The sequence below is a fragment of the Silurus meridionalis genome, chromosome 14 (genome assembly GCF_014805685.1).
Source record: "Silurus meridionalis isolate SWU-2019-XX chromosome 14, ASM1480568v1, whole genome shotgun sequence".
NCBI lineage: Eukaryota > Metazoa > Chordata > Actinopteri > Siluriformes > Siluridae > Silurus > Silurus meridionalis.
Window position 1 is genome coordinate 5,906,579 of NC_060897.1, and position 22,578 is coordinate 5,929,156.

Genomic DNA, 22,578 nt, shown 5'->3' on the forward strand with positions numbered 1-22,578 from the left:
ATCCATGGTACAATTGTATTAGTAATGTATTAGACTTTTAAAAGAGTTTAAGCATTGAATGAGATTCATGAACAAGACCAGGGCATAAATAGTTTGACTTCACAGGCCTGTAACCAGCTTCATCTAACCATATATTCTTTTGGCTTTTCTTGCTATAAAAGGGTGATTGATAAACACAACTATTAAAGCAACTACAGAAAAAAAAAGAGCTCAACTTCAGTAAACACTGATCTTCATTATGTTGACTTAAGATGAACATACAACACCTAAAATCTGTTTTTGTGCTCAGTTTTGTACACATGGCAGAAATAAAGTAATACATTGAGCTGGCTCTGCTGTTTGTTTGTTTGTTTGTTTGTTTGTTTGTTTGTTTGTTTGTTTAATGTTTTTGCTGAGATTTTGAGATATAATTGTAACTGTCTGTATTTTTCCACCTTTCTGTACAATATTAGTCAACGGAAATGTAAATATTAATCTGCCCCTAACACATGTACATGAGGAACAGTGCACAGTGCGTTCGGTGATGAAGAGAAACTCAAATGTGTAAATGAATTATTACTCATGAAATCACAGCCTGGGAGAATTTGACAGTAGACTATAATATAGTCTAATAGTTAATAACTAATTATCATACAAAGTCAACATATTTTTCTCTTTTCTATTCCTGTTATGACACTTAGTGAAGTACAGAAACTAAACTGCTGGAGAATATTTATTCAGTTCATTCTGCACCTTGCTATTTGGGAATGATATCCTCCAGATTATCCAACCATTCTAATGGTCAAAAAAGTGTTGTGAGAGTAATTATGTCAGACTGGTGTTCAGTTATATATCATATCTTTGCAAACCAGAAATTTGAAGGTTGGGTGTTCAAATCACAGCACCACCAGGCTCAACTGTTTGCTTGAGCAAGGCCTTTAAACTTCAACTGCACAGTTGTATAAATAAGATGATTTTATGCACTGCACTCAAAGCCTATAATATCTTAATGTAATCATCATCATTTAGATTTGATGAAATAGGTTCTATTTTGTGCATTTTACAGTACAGGAAAAACTTTGAAACTTTGTATTGTAGATGTGATTCATTTAAAGATTATTCTGAAAATGTCTGGAATATTTTGTCACTAAAGTAATTGACTATTAATATAAAGTAAAATATACAAGCATATTCCTTTTATGAGAGCCATGAACATAAAATAAGTGCAAACAACGAGAATCGTGCTATTCATAAAAATATATATATATATTTGCTGTAAGGCTGGAAGTTTGAGCAGAAAAAAAATTCAACAACAGGTTCTTGTAAACCAGATTCAACATTCTGACCTTATGTTCAATTTAATCATTACTTAAAATACTGTGGAAAAAAATTGTCAAACAGACGAATAGGGGGAAAAAACTGTAAACGGCAACCTAAAGTCACTGACTGTAGTCTAATATTGACCTCTGCTGGCCAAATTGAATATAACACTTATTACTGTGTACTTGGTACTGAATATAGCAAACTTCTACACTGAACTTTACAATCACTCTAATAATTTGAACAATGATTCACAATTCTGGTTAAGACATTTTAGTATTTTTACTGTTTCAACTAATTGTACTACATTAATGTCAGGATTTGATTAGAGAGAGGGTAAAAATATTGAAGTGCAGAGTATTGCAAATGAAAAAAAAAAGCATGCTTTTGTATTAAACCTAAATTTAATTGTATTTTTCATCCACAACATATTTACATTGGTCCATATCTGTTTATGCAAATCAATATTTACAGCATTTGTTTTTATTATTATTTCTTATCTCTCTAAGTGCAAATGTGTTTATTATCAGTAATGTATGCTAAGACAACAAAATCCAACTTTTTCTGTTGAACCAAACATTTTATTCACAATAAATACCCATATGAAAAATATATACACCAGTATTTACAGCAGAAATCTTTGCACAATTGTTTAAATAATTTGCCTGATACAGTATTAAACATGAATCTAATTTGGCCACATTGACAACAATTATCACCCCAGAATTATCCAGAGAATAATTATTATATTATAATTATATAATAAAATATTTTGATGAATCAGTAAACGTAAAGTCCATTTTTTAATCCACTTCTTCAATAGTTGGTCCCTGGGAGTTTGTTCCTGAAGCGGATCGTGCCTGAGCTCCACAGCTTCCAGCTGGCATGCCTCCTGGTACAGCTTAGTGATGATGGTTGCAGACTTTCTCCAGTTCCTTCAGCTCATGTTCAAACTCCTCCTTTTCAGCCAGCTGGTTGTTCTCCAGCCAGCTAATGGCCTGGTTGCACCTCTCAATGACTTTCTTCTTGTCCTCTTCACTGATTTTTGCTTTCATGTTTTCATCTTCCACGCTGTTTTTCATATTAAAGGCGTACGACTCAAGGGAGTTCTTGGCTGCAATCTTCTCTCTCTGGAGATCGTCCTCTGCTTTGTACTGATCTGCTTCCTGCACCATCCTCTCAATCTCCTCCTTGCTCAGCCTGCCCTTGTCATTGGTGATGGTGATCTTGTTCTCTTTGCGGTGCTTTTGTCCACAGCAGACACGTTCAGGATGCCGTTGGCGTCGATGTCAAAGTCACCTCAATCTGAGGAACTCCACGCGGTGCAGGTGGGATCCCCGTCAGATCGAACTTCCCGAGTAGATTGTTGTCTTTGGTCATGGCTCTCTCACCTTCAAACACCTGGATCAGGACTCCGGGCTGGTTGTCTGCGTGGGTGCTGAAGATTTGTGTCTGCTTGGTGGGGATGGTGGTGTTGCGTTTGATCAGAGTGGTCATGACTCCTCCTGCTGTCTCGATGCCCAGTGACAGTGGAGCCACATCCAGCAGCAGCAAGTCCTGGACGTTTCGGAGGTGTCGCCCATGAGGATGGCGGCCTGAACTGCAGCACCGTAGCTACCGCCTCGTCTGGGTTGATGCTTTTGTTCAGTTCCGTCCGTTAAAGAAGTCCTGCAGGAGTTTCTGGATTTTGGGGATTCTTGTAGACCCTCCAACCAGGACAATTTCATGGACCTGGGATTTGTCCATCTTGGCATCTCTCAGGGCTTTCTCCACCGGCTCTAGTGTTCCTCTGAACAGGTCCGAACACATCTCTTCAAAGCGTGCTCTGGTGATGGAAGTGTAAAGTCAGTGCCCTCATACAGGAGTCGATTTCAATGCTGGCTTGTGAGCTGGAGGAGAGGGTTCTCTTGGCTCTCTCACAGGCTGTACGCAGCCTCCTCAGGGCTCGCTTGTTCTGGCTGATGTCTTTCTTGTGCTTCCTTTTAAATTCCTCCACAAAGTGGTTGACCAGGCGGTTGTCAAAGTCCTCTCCACCCAGGTGAGTGTCTCCTGCTGTGGACTTCACTTCAAAGATGCCATCTTCAATGGTCAGGATCGAAACATCGAAAGTACCACCTCCTAGGTCAAAGATCAGGACGTTGCGCTCTCCTTTCTTGCCTTTGTCCAGGCCGTAGGCGATCGCTGCAGCTGTTGGCTCGTTGATGATCCTCAGTACGTTCAGTCCAGCAATCACTCCAGCATCTTTAGTGGCCTGTCTCTGAGAGTCATTGAAGTAGGCAGGAACAGTAATGACAGCATTTGTTACCTTCTGTCCAAGGTAAGCTTCTGCGATTTCCTTCATTTTCACCAGAACCATGGAGGAGATCTCTTCAGGGTAAAAGGACTTTGTCTCCCCTTTGTACTCCACTTGAACCTTTGGCTTTCCTCCATCGCTGATCACTTGGAAAGGCCAATGCTTCATGTCAGACTGTACGATCGGATCGTCGAACTTCCTGCCGATCAGCCGCTTGGCGTCAAACACCGTGTTGTTGGGGTTCATGGCCACTTGGTTTTTCGCAGCATCTCCAATGAGCCTCTCTGTGTCTGTGAAGGCCACGTAGCTGGGTGTTGTTCTGTTTCCCTGGTCATTAGCAATGATCTCCACCTTTCCATGCTGAAACACCCCTACACAGGAGTAGGTGGTGCCCAGGTCAATTCCAATAGCAATTCCTTTAGCAGAAGACATCGTAATTGTTTTGTCCGATATCTATAAATGACAGACACAAAACAATGACAGAAGTTAATACAGGTACATTTTACATCTGTACGATCAAATTAAACCAGTGAATTATTTATTACAAACAATTAACAACTAACAAGAATACAGAATTACACATGCATATGTCAATTATTGTTAAAGATCTTTAATTTAATTCCAGTTATTAAAATTTAATGATTTATTCTCTGATTGGAAAAACTTTATTATTTTTTCTCCCCAGTTACTGAGAACAATTTGTCCTTGAAAGTGATTATAAACACTGCTATATAATGACAGTGGTACTGGAGATAAATGTTGGTACTTACAGTTATTATTCTTCTGAAATATATGAAGATTAAGTGTTATCTCTTGTTAAATGTGTGTCTTTGCTCCTCTTCGGTGGTGCAGCTCTCACTACTCGTTGACGGCTGTTTGGTGAACACGCTTTCATTCTCTCTTTTATATTCACCAGCGGACTCTCGCTCTTTCTACCCGCTTCTCCACAGCGCCTGCAAAACCGACCAATCAGAGGAGAGAACCAGCTGAATAAACCCCGCCCACCTCTGAGTCAGGAACATACCATTCTGCCTAGAAAAGAGGAGCAGCTTCTAGTGAGTTCTGGATCATTTCTCCACTTCCTCCACTACACGATTTACTATTCTAATACAACAAATAATACACCAATAATTCAAACCAAAAAGTGAAAGTGAAATTGTGTGTTTTGTAAACATGTTGCGCTATTATGTATATGTGTATTTATTTATATCAGTATCTTCGCCTTTTACTTACCCTGTTTCTGCACACTTAAAAATTTAAATGGTCATAAATGTATATAAAATGAATGTAAACTATAAAATAAAAGTTATAATTGTGGTTTGGTGGCTGAACGGCTGAACTAAATTCCTTTTATTCTAATTTTACCTCAAACAGTACAATGTCAAATGTTAAATTAGAATAAATGAAATTTAGTTTGACGATGTTAAATGAACAACTTCAGCCACCAAACCACAATTTATTTATATCAGATACTGATATAAATAAATACACATATACATAATAGCGCAACATGTTTACAAAACACACAATTTCACTTTCACTTTTTGGTTTGAATTATTGGTGTATTATTTGTTGTATTAGAATAGTAAATCGTGTAGTGGAGGAAGTGGAGAAATGATCCAGAATTTACTAGAAGCTGCTCCTCTTTTCTAGGCAGAATGGTATGTTCCTGACTCAGAGGTGGGCGGGGTTTATTCAGCTGGTTCTCTCCTCTGATTGGTCGGTTTTGCAGGCGCTGTGGAGAAGCGGGTAGAAAGAGCGAGAGTCCGCTGGTGAATATAAAAGAGAGAATGAAAGCGTGTTCACCAAACAGCCGTCAACGAGTAGTGAGAGCTGCACCACCGAAGAGGAGCAAAGACACACATTTAACAAGAGATAACACTTAATCTTCATATATTTCAGAAGAATAATAACTGTAAGTACCAACATTTATCTCCAGTACCACTGTCATTATATAGCAGTGTTTATAATCACTTTCAAGGACAAATTGTTCTCAGTAACTGGGGAGAAAAAATAATAAAGTTTTTCCAATCAGAGAATAAATCATTAAATTTTTAATAACTGGAATTAAATTAAAGATCTTTAACAATAATTGACATATGCATGTGTAATTCTGTATTCTTGTTAGTTGTTAATTGTTTGTAATAAATAATTCACTGGTTTAATTTGATCGTACAGATGTAAAATGTACCTGTATTAACTTCTGTCATTGTTTTGTGTCTGTCATTTATAGATATCGGACAAAACAATTACGATGTCTTCTGCTAAAGGAATTGCTATTGGAATTGACCTGGGCACCACCTACTCCTGTGTAGGGGTGTTTCAGCATGGAAAGGTGGAGATCATTGCTAATGACCAGGGAAACAGAACAACACCCAGCTACGTGGCCTTCACAGACACAGAGAGGCTCATTGGAGATGCTGCGAAAAACCAAGTGGCCATGAACCCCAACAACACGGTGTTTGACGCCAAGCGGCTGATCGGCAGGAAGTTCGACGATCCGATCAGACAGTCTGACATGAAGCATTGGCCTTCCAAGTGATCAGCGATGGAGGAAAGCCAAAGGTTCAAGTGGAGTACAAAGGGAGACAAAGTCCTTTACCCTGAAGAGATCTCCTCCATGGTTCTGGTGAAAATGAAGGAAATCGCAGAAGCTTACCTTGGACAGAAGGTAACAAATGCTGTCATTACTGTTCCTGCCTACTTCAATGACTCTCAGAGACAGGCCACTAAAGATGCTGGAGTGATTGCTGGACTGAACGCATTGAGGATCATCAACGAGCCAACAGCTGCAGCGATCGCCACGGCCTGGACAAAGGCAAGAAAGGAGAGCGCAACGTCCTGATCTTTGACCCAGGAGGTGGTACTTTCGATGTTTCGATCCTGACCATTGAAGATGGCATCTTTGAAGTGAAGTCCACAGCAGGAGACACTCACCTGGGTGGAGAGGACTTTGACAACCGCCTGGTCAACCACTTTGTGGAGGAATTTAAAAGGAAGCACAAGAAAGACATCAGCCAGAACAAGCGAGCCCTGAGGAGGCTGCGACAGCCTGTGAGAGAGCCAAGAGAACCCTCTCCTCCAGCTCACAAGCCAGCATTGAAATCGACTCCTGTATGAGGGCACTGACTTTACACTTCCATCACCAGAGCACGCTTTGAAGAGATGTGTTCGGACCTGTTCAGAGGAACACTAGAGCCGTGGAGAAAGCCCTGAGAGATGCCAAGATGGACAAATCCCAGGTCCATGAAATTGTCCTGGTTGGAGGGTCTACAAGAATCCCCAAAATCCAGAAACTCCTGCAGGACTTCTTTAACGGACGGAACTGAACAAAAGCATCAACCCAGACGAGGCGGTAGCTACGGTGCTGCAGTTCAGGCCGCCATCCTCATGGGCGACACCTCCGGAAACGCCCAGGACTTGCTGCTGCTGGATGTGGCTCCACTGTCACTGGGCATCGAGACAGCAGGAGGAGTCATGACCACTCTGATCAAACGCAACACCACCATCCCCACCAAGCAGACACAAATCTTCAGCACCCACGCAGACAACCAGCCCGGAGTCCTGATCCAGGTGTTTGAAGGTGAGAGAGCCATGACCAAAGACAACAATCTACTCGGAAGTTCGATCTGACGGGATCCCACCTGCACCGCTGGAGTTCCTCAGATTGAGGTGACTTTGACATCGACGCCAACGGCATCCTGAACGTGTCTGCTGTGGACAAAAGCACCGCAAAGAGAACAAGATCACCATCACCAATGACAAGGGCAGGCTGAGCAAGGAGGAGATTGAGAGGATGGTGCAGGAAGCAGATCAGTACAAAGCAGAGGACGATCTCCAGAGAGAGAAGATTGCAGCCAAGAACTCCTGAGTCGACGCCTTTAATATGAAAACAGCGTGGAAGATGAAAACATGAAAGCAAAAATCAGTGAAGAGGACAAGAAGAAAGTCATTGAGAGGTGCAACCAGGCCATTAGCTGGCTGGAGAACAACCAGCTGGCTGAAAAGGAGGAGTTTGAACATGAGCTGAAGGAACTGGAGAAAGTCTGCAACCCCATCATCACTAAGCTGTACCAGGGAGGCATGCCAGCTGGAAGCTGTGGAGCTCAGGCACGATCCGCTTCAGGAACAAACTCCCAGGGACCAACTATTGAAGAAGTGGATTAAAAAATGGACTTTACGTTTACTGATTCATCAAAATATTTTATTATATAATTATAATATAATAATTATTCTCTGGATAATTCTGGGGTGATAATTGTTGTCAATGTGGCCAAATTAGATTCATGTTTAATACTGTATCAGGCAAATTATTTAAACAATTGTGCAAAGATTTCTGCTGTAAATACTGGTGTATATATTTTTCATATGGGTATTTATTGTGAATAAAATGTTTGGTTCAACAGAAAAAGTTGGATTTTGTTGTCTTAGCATACATTACTGATAATAAACACATTTGCACTTAGAGAGATAAGAAATAATAATAAAAACAAATGCTGTAAATATTGATTTGCATAAACAGATATGGACCAATGTAAATATGTTGTGGATGAAAAATACAATTAAATTTAGGTTTAATACAAAAGCATGCTTTTTTTTTTCATTTGCAATACTCTGCACTTCAATATTTTTACCCTCTCTCTAATCAAATCCTGACATTAATGTAGTACAATTAGTTGAAACAGTAAAAATACTAAAATGTCTTAACCAGAATTGTGAATCATTGTTCAAATTATTAGAGTGATTGTAAAGTTCAGTGTAGAAGTTTGCTATATTCAGTACCAAGTACACAGTAATAAGTGTTATATTCAATTTGGCCAGCAGAGGTCAATATTAGACTACAGTCAGTGACTTTAGGTTGCCGTTTACAGGTTTTTCCCCCTATTCGTCTGTTTGACAATTTTTTTCCACAGTATTTTAAGTAATGATTAAATTGAACATAAGGTCAGAATGTTGAATCTGGTTTACAAGAACCTGTTGTTGAATTTTTTTTCTGCTCAAACTTCCAGCCTTACAGCAAATATATATATATATTTTTATGAATAGCACGATTCTCGTTGTTTGCACTTATTTTATGTTCATGGCTCTCATAAAAGGAATATGCTTGTATATTTTACTTTATATTAATAGTCAATTACTTTAGTGACAAAATATTCCAGACATTTTCAGAATAATCTTTAAATGAATCACATCTACAATACAAAAGTTTCAAAGTTTTTCCTGTACTGGAAAATGCACAAAATAGAACCTATTTCATCAAATCTAAATGACGATGATTACATTAAGATATTATAGGCTTTGAGTGCAGTGCATAAAAGCATCTTATTTATACAACTGTGCAGTTGAAGTTTAAAGGCCTTGCTCAAGCAAACAGTTGAGCCTGGTGGTGCTGTGATTTGAACACCCAACCTTCAAATTTCTGGTTTGCAAAGATATGATATATAACTGAACACCAGTCTGACATAATTACTCTCACAACACTTTTTTGACCATTAGAATGGTTGGATAATCTGGAGGATATCATTCCCAAATAGCAAGGTGCAGAATGAACTGAATAAATATTCTCCAGCAGTTTAGTTTCTGTACTTCACTAAGTGTCATAACAGGAATAGAAAAGAGAAAAAAATATGTTGACTTTGTATGATAATTAGCTATTAACTATTAGACTATATTATAGTCTACTGTCAAATTCTCCCAGGCTGTGATTTCATGAGTAATAATTCATTTACACACATTTGAGTTTGTAAGAGACCGAATGCACTGTGCACTGTTCCTCATGTACATGTGTTAGGGGCAGATTAATATTTACATTTCCGTTGACTAATATTGTACAGAAAGGTGGAAAAAATACAGACAGTTACAATTATATCTCAAAATCTCAGCAAAAAAATATTAAACAAACAAACAAACAAACAAACAAACAGCAGAGCCAGCTCAATGTATTACTTTATTTCTGCCATGTGTACAAAACTGAGCACAAAAACAGATTTTAGGTGTTGTACGTTCATCTTAAGTCAACATAATGGAGATCAGTGTTTACTGAAGTTGAGCTCTTTTTTTTTTTCTGTAGTTGCTTTAATAGTTGTGTTTATCAATCACCCTTTTTATAGCAAGAAAAGCCAAAAGAATATATGGTTAGATGAAGCTGGTTACAGGCCTGTGAAGTCAAATTATTTATGCCCTGGTCTTGTTCATGAATCTCATTCAATGCTTAAACTCTTTTAAAAAGTCTAATACATTACTAATACAATTGTACCATGGATAGAACAGCTATCAATCCACAAAATGCACAAGGATTTTTAACATTAGCGATGATCACAAACTGGGGAAAAAATCAATTATGAACATCCAAGAACAGTCTACTAAAAGTCACAACAAACCAAACAACACACAAAAAAGCAAATCAAGAAATTATTAAAAACTTTCAGCTGCATAATTGATTATTGCAATGCACGCTGGGAGTTTATTACTACACTAGCACCTAGCATGCACTGTGGTATGAACAATTGTTTTTGTTAATAGTTACAATTGTTGAGTTTCATGTGCTGAATCAGGTCATTAGAAGATGAATTCATTACTATCAATACGCATGCACACGCCACAGCACACGGCCCCCAGAATGCACATGATTCAGTCATCTCAGACCTCAATAATATACTTATAATGTTTTCTTAATATGGCTAGAGATTAATAATATGTTCTTCTTTTTCAAGAAACAGTGTGTCAAAGTTTTATTAAGTACATTGTATGAGCTGTTTCCTCAAAAACATTTTTAAAACATCCTTGAAATGTTACAATTTGTTACTTTTTGGACCATTAGAATGGTTGGATAATCTGGAGGATGATATTCCCAAATAGCAAAGTGCAGAATGAACTGAATAAATATTCTCCAGCGTTTTAGTTTCTGAACTTCACTAAGTGTCAAAACAGGAATAGAAAAGAGAAAACACATTTGAGTTTCTCTTCATCACCGAACGCACTGTGCACTGTTCCTCATGTACATGTGTTAGGGGCAGATTAATATTTACTTTTCCATTGACTTCTAATTTTGTACAGAAAGGTGGATAATATACAGACATTTACAATTATATATGATGATTATATTATGATATTGCATTTTTTTCAGTGCAGGTCAGAGTTCATATTTAATTAAAAAGTGATGATAGTTTTAAAGAAGCAACTATAGTTACTTTATCTTTCTAAAACATTTTAATACGCGCTTCAATCTATTTTTCCTCATTTTAAGAAAGCCTCATTTCAGTACTTTAAGTATCAGAGTTTGATCTGTGAATCATGTAGTGGAGGAAGTGGAGAAATGATCCAGAACTCACTAGAAGCTGCTCCTCTTTTCTAGGCAGAATGGTATGTTCCTGACTCAGAGGTGGGCGGGGTTTATTCAGCTGGTTCTCTCCTCTGATTGGTCGGTTTTGCAGGCGCTGTGGAGAAGCGGGTAGAAAGAGCGAGAAGAGAAAGAGCGAGTCCGCTGGTGAATATAAAAGAGAGAATGAAAGCGTGTTCACCAAACAGCCGTCAACGAGTAGTGAGAGCTGCACCACCGAAGAGGAGCAAAGACACACATTTAACAAGAGATAACACTTAATCTTCATATATTTCAGAAGAATAATAACTGTAAGTACCAACATTTATCTCCAGTACGACTGTCATTATATAGCAGTATTTATAATCACTTTCAAGGACAAATTGTTCTCAGTAACTGGGGAGAAAAAATAATAAAGTTTTTCTAATCAGAGAATAAATCATTTAATTTGTAATAACTGGAATTAAATTAAAGATCTTTAACAATAATTGACATATGCATGTGTAATTCTGTATTCTTGTTAGTTGTTAATTGTTTGTAATGAATAATTCACTGGTTTAATTGATTGTACAGATGTAAAATGTACCTGTATTAACTTCTGTCATTGTTTTGTGTCTGTCATTTATAGATATCGGACAAAACAATTACGATGTCTTCTGCTAAAGGAATTGCTATTGGAATTGACTTGGGCACCACCTACTCCTGTGTGGGGGTGTTTCAGCATGGAAAGGTGGAGATCATTGCTAATGACCAGGGAAACAGAACAACACCCAGCTACGTGGCCTTCACAGACACAGAGAGGCTCATTGGAGATGCTGCGAAAAACCAAGTGGCCATGAACCCCAACAACACGGTGTTTGACGCCAAGCGGCTGATCGGCAGGAAGTTCGACGATCCGATCGTACAGTCTGACATGAAGCATTGGCCTTCCAAGTGATCAGCGATGGAGGAAAGCCAAAGGTTCAAGTGGAGTACAAAGGGAGACAAAGTCCTTTTACCCTGAAGAGATCTCCTCCATGGTTCTGGTGAAAATGAAGGAAATCGCAGAAGCTTATCTTGGACAGAAGGTAACAAATGCTGTCATTACTGTTCCTGCCTACTTCAATGACTCTCAGAGACAGGCCACTAAAGATGCTGGAGTGATTGCTGGACTGAACGTACTGAGGATCATCAACGAGCCAACAGCTGCAGCGATCGCCACGGCCTGGACAAAGGCAAGAAAGGAGAGCGCAACGTCCTGATCTTTGACCTAGGAGGTGGTACTGATGTTTCGATCCTGACCATTGAAGATGGCATCTTTGAAGTGAAGTCCACAGCAGGAGACACTCACCTGGGTGGAGAGGACTTTGACAACCGCCTGGTCAACCACTTTGTGGAGGAATTTAAGAGGAAGCACAAGAAAGACATCAGCCAGAACAAGCGAGCCCTGAGGAGGCTGCGACAGCCTGTGAGAGAGCCAAGAGAACCCTCTCCAGCTCACAAGCCAGCATTGAAATCGACTCCTGTATGAGGGCACTGACTTTACACTTCCATCACCAGAGCACGCTTTGAAGAGATGTGTTCGGACCTGTTCAGAGGAACACTAGAGCCGGTGGAGAAAGCCCTGAGAGATGCCAAGATGGACAAATCCCAGGTCCATGAAATTGTCCTGGTTGGAGGGTCTACAAGAATCCCCAAAATCCAGAAACTCCTGCAGGACTTCTTTAACGGACGGGAACTGAACAAAAGCATCAACCCAGACGAGGCGGTAGCTACGGTGCTGCAGTTCAGGCCGCCATCCTCATGGGCGACACCTCCGAAACGTCCAGGACTTGCTGCTGCTGGATGTGGCTCCACTGTCACTGGGCATCGAGACAGCAGGAGGAGTCATGACCACTCTGATCAAACGCAACACCACCATCCCCACCAAGCAGACACAAATCTTCAGCACCTACGCAGACAACCAGCCCGGAGTCCTGATCCAGGTGTTTGAAGGTGAGAGAGCCATGACCAAAGACAACAATCTACTCGGGAAGTTCGATCTGACGGGGATCCCACCTGCACCGCGTGGAGTTCCTCAGATTGAGGTGACTTTTGACATCGACGCCAACGGCATCCTGAACGTGTCTGCTGTGGACAAAAGCACCGGCAAAGAGAACAAGATCACCATCACCAATGACAAGGGCAGGCTGAGCAAGGAGGAGATTGAGAGGATGGTGCAGGAAGCAGATCAGTACAAAGCAGAGGACGATCTCCAGAGAGAGAAGATTGCAGCCAAGAACTCCTGAGTCGACGCCTTTAATATGAAAAACAGCGTGGAAGATGAAAACATGAAAGCAAAAATCAGTGAAGATGACAAGAAGAAAGTCATTGAGAGGTGCAACCAGGCCATTAGCTGGCTGGAGAACAACCAGTTGGCTGAAAAGGAGGAGTTTGAACATGAGCTGAAGGAACTGGAGAAAGTCTGCAACCCCATCATCACTAAGCTGTACCAGGGAGGCATGCCAGCTGGAAGCTGTGGAGCTCAGGCACGATCCGCTTCAGGAACAAACTCCCAGGGACCAACTATTGAAGAAGTGGATTAAAAAATGGACTTTACTTTTACTGATTCATCAAAATATTATATTATATAATTATAATATAATAATTATTCTCTGGATAATTCTGGGGTGATAATTGTTGTCAATGTGGCCAAATTAGATTCATGTTTAATACTGTATCAGGCAAATTATTTAAACAGTTGTGCAAAAATTTCTGCTGTAAATACTGGTGTATATATTCTTTCATATGGGTATTTATTGTGAATAAAATGTTTGGTTCAACAGAAAAAGTTGGATTTTGTTGTCTTAGCATACATTACTGATAATAAACACATTTGCACTTAAAGAGAGATTAGAAATATTAAAAACAAATGCTGAAAATATTTATTTGCATAAACAGATTTGGACAAATGTAAATATATTGTGGACGAAAAATACAATTAAATTTAGGCGTAATACAATAGCATGCTTTTTTCATTTGAAATACTCTGCACTTCAATATTTTTACCCTCTCTCTAATCAAATCCTTACATTAATGTAGTAATTAGTTGAAACAGTAAAAATACTAAAATGTCTTAACCAGAATTGTGAATCATTGTTCAAATTATTAAAGTGATTGTAAAGTTCAGTGTAGAAGTTTGCTATATTCAGTACCAAGTACACAGTAATAAGTGTTATATTCAATTTGGCCAGCAGAGGTCAATATTAGACTACAGTCAGTGACTTTAGGTTGCCGTTTACAGTTTTTTCCCCCTATTCGTCTGTTTGACAATTTTTTTCCACAGTATTTTAAGTAATGATTAAATTGAACATAAGGTCAGAATGCTGAATCTGGTTTACAAGAACCTGTTGTTGAATGTATGTCCTGCTTAAACTTCCAGCCTTAAAGCAAATATATATATATATTTTTTTTATGAATAGCACGATTCTCATTGTAGCACTTATTTTATGTTAATGGCTCTCATAAAAGGAATATGCTTGTATATTTCACTTTATATGAATAGTCAATTACTTTAGTGACAAAATAATCCAGATTTTCAGAATAATCTCTACATGAATCACATCTACAATACAAAGTTTCAAAGTTTTTTCTGTACTTGAAAATGCACAAAATAGAACCTATTTCATCAAATCTAAATTATGATTACATTATGATATTGTAGGCTTTCAGTGCCGTGTTTTTATATCATCAAACATGATTACATTTGATAGGAGCAATTGTAATCGCTTTATGTTTCTAATACATATTCATTTGCTTTCCAATAAATTTTTTTGCCCATTTATAGAAATTCTCATTTCACTACATTATATATCTTAATTTAAGCAATAGATTATGTACAGTAGGAAGAGCAAAATTAACCCTCAAGATGCCAAGTCAAGAAGCTTTTATTGTCATTTCTACCATATATATCTGACGCAGTACACAGTGAAATGAGACAGCGTTCCTCCAGAACCCTGGTGCTACATTAAACAACAACATTGCAGTGCAAAAAAAAGCAGTAGCAGCATGGCTTAAGGTTAAAAAAAAATCTGTTGCACAGACTGGATTGGACGGCCCAAATGCTTCGGAACCTATTTCCGTATAGCAGGAGGGTGAAGAGTGTGTGTGAGGGGTGTGTGTGGTCGTCCACAATGCAGATGGCTTTGTGGATGCAGCGTGTGGTTTAAATGTCTGGGATGGAGGGGAGAGAGACTCCGATGATCTTCTATCCTCTGTAGGGTTTTGCAATCTGAGACGGTGCAGTTCCCAAACCAGGCAGTGATACAGCTGCTAAGGATGCGCTTGATGGTTCTTGGTGATCGAGCTGGTGTTGAGTGACCAGGTGAAGTTCCTCTGCCAGATATACACCAAGAAATATAGTGCTCTTGACGATCTCCACGTAGGATCCATCGATGATCAGTGGAGAATGGCCGCTCTGTGCTCTCCTAAAGTCAACAACCATCTCCTTGGTTTTGTCAACGTTCAGAGACAGGTTGTTGGGTCCACACCAGGCTGTTAACTGTTTCACCTCCTCTCTGTATGCTGACTTGTTGTTCTTGCTGATGAGACCCACCACGATCATGTCATCTGCGAACTTGATGATGTGGTTCGAGTTTTGCGTTGCTACACAGTCATGAGTCAGAAGAGTGAACAGCAGTGGGCTGAGCACACATCCCAGAGGGGGCAACAGTGCTCAGTGTGGTGGTGCTGGATATGCTGTTCCAGATCTGGACTAACTAAGGTCTCCCAGTCAGGAAGCCCAGGATCCAGTTGAGGAGGGAGGTGTTCAGGCCTAGTAGGCTCAGCTTCTCAAACAGGTGCTGAGGGCTGCTTGTGTTGAATACTGTACTGAAGTCTATGAACAACAGTCATATGTAAGTGTCCTTATTGTCCAGGTAGGTGAGGGCCAGATGGAGGGTAGTGGAGATAGCATCGTCCATGGAATGGTTCGGATGATACGCAAACTGCTTGGGGTCCAGTGAGGGTGGGAGCTGGGTCTTGATGTGCCTCATGACGAGCCTCTGAAAGCACTTCATTACGATGAGTGTGAGAGCGACGGGGCGATAGTTATTGAGGCAGGAGACTGTAGATTTATTCAGCACGTGGACGATGGTCATTGTCTTGAGGCACGTAGGAACAACATTGCTGCTCAGATGTTGAAGATGTCAGTGAAGACATCTGCTAGCTGTTCAGCACATTCCCTAAGCACTCTGCCAGGAACATTGTCTGGTCTAGGAGACCTCCGTGGGTTGACTCTTTATAGAGTTTTCCTCACTTCAGCTATGGATAGACGGAGCACCTGGCACTGGGAGAAGGATTGGCCTTTCTTGCCTCCACGTTGTTTGAAGCCCTCTATTTTTATTTTTTGTGTTATACTATTATAAATGATGGCAAATTATTAAGCTACACAGTACAATCAGGGAAAATCAGTCAACAAAGATTAATAAATGTCCTTGTTTTCTATGTTTGTATCATAACCTGTGAGTTTTCCTGCACAAGTCATTACTTCACTCTGTTATGTTTGGTGTGACATTTGTACAAATTTAATTCAGTAATAATCTGGTCTGTAATGTCCATTATCTGAGCAATAATTGGTTTGGTGGTTAAAATAATTTATGCACATTACTTCTTATTTCTTTTTAGAATAATGCACAGATAATTTTTTTCTGCAAGTCACACACACCATTTAGAATCAAGTCTCATATGGCCTAGCGTAGATTATATATTGACATACTGATAACCAGTTTGAGAGCTTTATAAATCCATTTAAAAACAGTATCTACATTTATGGTATTTGACAGATGCCCATATCCAGAGCAACATAATATTATCTCATTTATACAACTGTGCAGTTGAAGTTTAAAGGCCTTGCTCAAGCAAACAGTTGAGCCTGGTGGTGCTGTGATTTGAACACCCAAACTTTAAATTTCTGGTTTGCAAAGATACAATATATAACTGAACACCAGTCTGACATAATTACTCTCACAACATTTATTGGACCATTAGAATGGTTGGATAATCTGGAGGATATCATTCCCAAATAGCAAGGTGCAGAATGAACTGAATAAATATTCTCCAGCGTTTTAGTTTCTGAACTTCACTAAGGGTCATAACAGGAATAGAAAAAAAGAAAAAAATATGTTGACTTTGTATGATAATTAACTATTAACTATTAGACTATATTACAGTCTACTGTCAAATTCTCCCAGGCTGTGATTTCATGAGTAATAATTCATTTACACACATTTGAGTTTCTCTTCATCACCGAACACACTGTGCACTGTTCCTCATGTACATGTGTTAGGGGCAGATTAATATTTACTTTTCCATTTAATTCTAATATTGTACAGAAAGGTGGATAATATACAGACAGTTACTATTATATATGATGATTATATTATGATATTGCATTCTTTCAGTGCAGGTCAGTGTTTATATTTAATCAATAAATGATGATATTTTAAAAAAACTATAGTCACTTTATCTTTCTAAAACATTTTAATACGCTCTCCAATCTATTTTTCCTCATTTTAAGAAAGCCTCATTTCAGTACTTTAAGTTTCAGAGTTTGATCTGTGGATCATGTAGTGGAGGAAGTGGAGAAATGATCCAGAACTCACTAGAAGTTGCTCCTCTTTTCTAGGCAGAATGGTATGTTCCTGACTCAGAGGTGGGCGGGGTTTATTCAGCTGGTTCTCTCCTCTGATTGGTCGGTTTTGCAGGCGCTGTGGAGAAGCGGGTAGAAAGAGCGAGAAGAGAAAGAGCGAGTCCGCTGGTGAATATAAAAGAGAGAATGAAAGCGTGTTCACCAAACAGCCGTCAACGAGTAGTGAGAGCTGCACCACCGAAGAGGAGCAAAGACACACATTTAACAAGAGATAACACTTAATCTTCATATATTTCAGAAGAATAATAACTGTAAGTACCAACATTTATCTCCAGTACCACTGTCATTATATAGCAGTATTTATAATCACTTTCAAGGACAAATTGTTTTCAGTAACTGGGGAGGAAAAATAATTTTTCCAATCAGAGAATAAATAATTTCATTTGTAATAACTAGAGTTAAATTGAAGATCTTTAACAATAATTGACATATGCATGTGTAATTCTGTATTCTTGTTAGTTGTTAATTGTTTGTAATGAATAATTCACTGGTTTAATTAATCGTACAGCTGTAAAATGTACCTGTATTAACTTCTGTCATTGTTTTGTGTCTGTCATTTATAGATATCGGACAAAACAATTACGATGTCTTCTGCTAAAGGAATTGCTATTGGAATTGACTTGGGCACCACCTACTCCTGTGTGGGGGTGTTTCAGCATGGAAAGGTGGAGATCATTGCTAATGACCAGGGAAACAGAACAACACCCAGCTACGTGGCCTTCACAGACACAGAGAGGCTCATTGGAGATGCTGCGAAAAACCAAGTGGCCATGAACCCCAACAACACGGTGTTTGACGCCAAGCGGCTGATCGGCAGGAAGTTCGACGATCCGATCGTACAGTCTGACATGAAGCATTGGCCTTTCCAAGTGATCAGCGATGGAGGAAAGCCAAAGGTTCAAGTGGAGTACAAAGGGGAGACAAAGTCCTTTTACCCTGAAGAGATCTCCTCCATGGTTCTGGTGAAAATGAAGGAAATCGCAGAAGCTTATCTTGGACAGAAGGTAACAAATGCTGTCATTACTGTTCCTGCCTACTTCAATGACTCTCAGAGACAGGCCACTAAAGATGCTGGAGTGATTGCTGGACTGAACGTACTGAGGATCATCAACGAGCCCACAGCTGCAGCGATCGCCTACGGCCTGGACAAAGGCAAGAAAGGAGAGCGCAACGTCCTGATCTTTGACCTAGGAGGTGGTACTTTCGATGTTTCGATCCTGACCATTGAAGATGGCATCTTTGAAGTGAAGTCCACAGCAGGAGACACTCACCTGGGTGGAGAGGACTTTGACAACCGCCTGGTCAACCACTTTGTGGAGGAATTTAAGAGGAAGCACAAGAAAGACATCAGCCAGAACAAGCGAGCCCTGAGGAGGCTGCGACAGCCTGTGAGAGAGCCAAAGAACCCTCTCCTCCAGCTCACAAGCCAGCATTGAAATCGACTCCCTGTATGAGGGCACTGACTTTTACACTTCCATCACCAGAGCACGATTTGAAGAGATGTGTTCGGACCTGTTCAGAGGAACACTAGAGCCGGTGGAGAAAGCCCTGAGAGATGCCAAGATGGACAAATCCCAGGTCCATGAAATTGTCCTGGTTGGAGGGTCTACAAGAATCCCCAAAATCCAGAAACTCCTGCAGGACTTCTTTAACGGACGGGAACTGAACAAAAGCATCAACCCAGACGAGGCGGTAGCTTACGGTGCTGCAGTTCAGGCCGCCATCCTCATGGGCGACACCTCCGGAAACGTCCAGGACTTGCTGCTGCTGGATGTGGCTCCACTGTCACTGGGCATCGAGACAGCAGGAGGAGTCATGACCACTCTGATCAAACGCAACACCACCATCCCCACCAAGCAGACACAAATCTTCAGCACCTACGCAGACAACCAGCCCGGAGTTCTGATCCAGGTGTTTGAAGGTGAGAGAGCCATGACCAAAGACAACAATCTACTCGGGAAGTTCGATCTGACGGGGATTCCACCTGCACCGCGTGGAGTTCCTCAGATTGAGGTGACTTTTGACATCGACGCCAACGGCATCCTGAACGTGTCTGCTGTGGACAAAAGCACCGGCAAAGAGAACAAGATCACCATCACCAATGACAAGGGCAGGCTGAGCAAGGAGGAGATTGAGAGGATGGTGCAGGAAGCAGATCAGTACAAAGCAGAGGACGATCTCCAGAGAGAGAAGATTGCAGCCAAGAACTCTCTGGAGTCGTACGCCTTTAATATGAAAAACAGCGTGGAAGATGAAAACATGAAAGCAAAAATCAGTGAAGAGGACAAGAAGAAAGTCATTGAGAGGTGCAACAAAGCCATTAGCTGGCTGGAGAACAACCAGCTGGCTGAAAAGGAGGAGTTTGAACATGAGCTGAAGGAACTGGAGAAAGTCTGCAACCCCATCATCACTAAGCTGTACCAGGGAGGCATGCCAGCTGGAAGCTGTGGAGCTCAGGCACGATCCGCATCAGGAACAAACTCCCAGGGACCAACTATTGAAGAAGTGGATTAAAAAATGGACTTTACTTTTACTGATTCGTCAAAATATTAAATTATTCTCTGGACAATTTTGGGGTGATAATTTTTGTCAATGTAACCAGATAAGATTCATGTTTAATACTGTATCAGTCTTTTGGCAAATTTTAAACAGGATTTATGCTGTAAATGCTGGTGTATATATTCTTTCATTTACGTATTTATTGTCAGTTTGAGAGATAAGATATAATAGACACAAATGCTGAAAAGATTATTTGTATAAATAGATTTTAATAAATGTTTGTTAATAAAGTCAATATTTTACAGAATTGAATCCAATCTGTTGTCTTGTTGAATCCTGAATTTAAATAAGACAAACTATAAGACAAGGAAATAATTTTGTTTATTAAAATAGCCTTAAGTGCGATTAGTTGAAACAATAAAAATTCTAAAATGTAGAGAATTGTGAATCATTGTATCATTTTATTGATTATGTAGTCCAGTTTAGAGTTACAGGTTATCTACTTGTGCGATCCTCAAGTTGGACAGCAGAGGTCAGTATTAGCTGACTTAGAGCCTTTTCAGCACATTTGCACTACAAACGCCTTGATTGAACAGAATTTAATCTAACAAAGCTGTGAAATATTTTGATCCACAAGAATCTGCTGTTGAATTACAGTCCTCCAGTCTTAAGCATTTTGTAAAAATACCTGTAAACAAATTAACCGAAAAATTCATAGGAATTTGTCACATACAGTGGTGTGAAAAAGTGTTTTTATCTCTTGGATGAGTCGTTGCTGTGCTCTCAGGGTCATTTTGTTCGACCGGCAACTCCTGGAAAGGTTCTCCACTGTTCCATGTTTTTGCCATTTGTGAATAATGGCCCTTACTGAGGTTTGATGGAGTCCCAAAGCTTTAGAAATGACTTTATAACCTTTTCCAGACTGCTCGATCTCAATTACTTTCTTGCTCTTTTGTTTCTGAATTTGTGTTTCAGCATGCTGTCTAGCTTTTGATGATCTTTTGGTCTACTTCACTTTGTCAGGCAGGTCCTATTTAAGAGATTTCTTGATTGTGAACAGGTGTGGCAGTAATCAGGCCTAGGTGTGTCTGGAGAAATTAAACTCAGGTGTGTTAAACCACATTTTTAACAGGGGGTCAAACACTTTTTCACACAGGTGCATGTAGTCTTGGATTTAGTTTTCCCTCAATAATAACACCCTTCATTTAAAAACTGCATGTTGTGTTCACTTGTGTTATCTTTTACTAATATTTAGTTTGGTTTGATTATCTGAATCAGATGATAACACAAACTACTGATCCCATAATGCATCGCTTCAGCTGCCTTACCGAACGCTAGACTACCTGGGAACATTCCAGCGTCAATCAAGTCGAGCTTCTGTTGATGTATTTAACCCTATTGTGAAGTTATTGTGAAACAGCGCCTCACAGTGGCGAAGAGAAAAGTTGATTCTGAAAACAGAGCCTTTCAAAAACGATGGGATTCTGAATAGATGTTTACTGACACTGCGGGTAAACATGTGTGTCTTATTAATGGAGTTAATGTGGCTGTAATTAAGGAATTTAATCTAAGACGAAACTACGAGACAAAACAAGGATAAGATGAAAAACCTGAATGCAGAGCAGAAGATACAGAAAGTAGAAGATTTAAAGAAGAATCTGACATTTCACCAGAGCAAAATCACAAAGTGAAGCTGGTGTGAAAACAGAGGAGAAATCAGAGGCACATCAGCCGGTTATTTACAGAGGGAGAGTTTCTGAAGAGCTGCATGATGAAGGTGTGAGATGTCTGGTGTTTGACTGGAGATATTTCTATGGAGAGCAAAATATTTTAAGTTATTTTAAGATTAAGATTATTTTTTATAAAATGGCATAAGAGCAAAGGAATCTGATTGTTTTGATTTGTTGTTATTTTAACATTAAAAGCACCATTTCTATTGATTTGTTCAGGGTTTTTCGCAGCATGTTCATATGTTGTATAATTTTCATAACTTGTATAATTTTGACAGGAGATATTCAAAGTTTATTTATTCTGGAATAATATTCCTGTCTGTTTTTATTCATATTTATGTCCAAAAAACATTGTTTTAGTGTGTTCAATGTAAATGTTTATCCTGTTCAGCCCGTGACCTAAAGTGTGCTTTGAGTTTTGGCCCCCTGTGCAATTGAGGTTGTCACCCCTGACATAGATGAATATCATTAATTATTAATAAAAACATGTAATTAAAGGTAAATTGAGCAAATTTGTTATTTCAGAAGTGTGCATCAAACTGGTAGCCCTTCACATTAGTCGGTACCCAAGAAGTGGCTCTCAGTGTCAAAAAGGTTGGTGACCCCTGCACTATACACTTCCAATTTAGAGGCACTTTCTTGTACTGAAAACAAATGCACATTTACAAGTGTGTTAAATTCTGTAATATGTCTATGCAATTAAAAATTCAAACTACATCATAGAAACAGTAAACACAAAACACAAAAATCCTTAAAAAAAAAAAATAATAAA

At 39.5% G+C, this 22,578-nt stretch overlaps 4 pseudogenes; 3 read left to right on the plus strand and 1 right to left on the minus strand.

Moving 5' to 3' along the window:
* Window positions 1–1,858: 1,858 nt before the first annotated feature.
* LOC124397271 lies at window positions 1,859–4,522 on the minus strand (annotated as a pseudogene).
* Window positions 4,523–5,348: 826 nt separating this feature from the next.
* Window positions 5,349–8,003, plus strand: LOC124397268 (annotated as a pseudogene).
* A 3,062-nt stretch (window positions 8,004–11,065) lies between these two features.
* On the plus strand, window positions 11,066–13,719 carry LOC124397269 (annotated as a pseudogene).
* Window positions 13,720–17,667: 3,948 nt separating this feature from the next.
* Window positions 17,668–20,388, plus strand: LOC124396619 (annotated as a pseudogene).
* Window positions 20,389–22,578: the final 2,190 nt, after the last annotated feature.